This window comes from Myotis lucifugus, unplaced genomic scaffold, assembly GCF_000147115.1.
Source record: "Myotis lucifugus unplaced genomic scaffold, Myoluc2.0 scaffold_91, whole genome shotgun sequence".
In the NCBI taxonomy this organism is placed as follows: Eukaryota; Metazoa; Chordata; class Mammalia; order Chiroptera; family Vespertilionidae; genus Myotis; species Myotis lucifugus.
Genome location: NW_005871139.1, coordinates 1,881,738 through 1,882,776, shown reverse-complemented (window position 1 = coordinate 1,882,776; position 1,039 = coordinate 1,881,738). Strand labels below are relative to the sequence as shown.

Below are 1,039 nucleotides of genomic sequence, written 5' to 3'. Positions count from 1 at the left end.
GGGGCCGCCTTTGCCTGGCGCAAACTATGCAGCTGGGAGAGGGGCGCCGGGCCACTGGGAGCAGGGGGGAACTTCCTGGGGTTTGCGTCAGGCAGCCGGGAGCAGGGCGCGAACTATGCAGCTGGGAGAGGGGTGCCGGGCCCCTGGGAGCAGGGCGGGCACTTCCCAGGGTGGGTGTCAGGCAGAAGTTCCGGCCCCATAGCTGCTTGCTCATTCACTTACTCACTCATTCATTCACTCATTCACTCACTCATTATTCACTCACTCACTCAGCAAACCCTCTCAGGTCCCTGACACTAGGCCAGGCATGACGTTGAAGCAGGATAAGACAGAACTATGTCCTCAAGATGTTAGTAATTCAGTAGGGTGAAGCAGGCACATGAATGAGGCAGTTGTATGCTCAGATGCAGTGTACTGGGTTCGGTGAGGGCTGTAACTAATGCCGACTTTGTTCTCTTGATAAAATGGGGCCTCAGGAGCCAGGCCGCCCCAAGCCTGTAGGCCTGTGCCTAGGCCAGGAGCGGCCGGGGTCCCGGAACATGACAGAGGGTGCAGGTCAGGCTGAGGGGTCTGGTTCCCCCCCCCCCCCCGAGTGCACAAATTTTTGTGCACCGGGCTACTAGTAATTAATAATAACTCAAGAATAAACTTTTGTGTACTCAAAACTATGAATCTACTTTTCCCCACCCTGTAAAGAAACAAACCTGGTGCTGGGAAAGAAGTTGAAAGTCAGAAGAGAAACCAGTCAGACTTCTGTTGATGAAGAGTCAGCTGATGGTGGCTCAGAAAATTATTGCACTTTGATTTTCTGCCCCCTCCATGTCTAAACCAGAAGTTCCTTTGGTGAATGTATGAACTGTAGCCATAATGTAGGCATCAACATTACACTGGTCAAGAACAAGTGCTTTCTTAGTTACCAGTCTGAGAATAGCCCACCTCAGCAGAAAAAGTCCCTTGTAGTATGTGAACCGACCATCTAATTTAAAGAAAATTTTCTGATCCTGTTGAAACTGCCAGTTTGCTCCTTCCCTATTCCATC

General features: G+C 51.1%; 1 protein-coding gene across 1 annotated transcript in view; it reads left to right on the top strand.

The window, feature by feature from the left end:
- The window catches only part of RPAP3 (RNA polymerase II associated protein 3), a 30,215-nt gene that overhangs the window by 7,041 nt on the left and 22,135 nt on the right, over nucleotides 1-1,039 (top strand).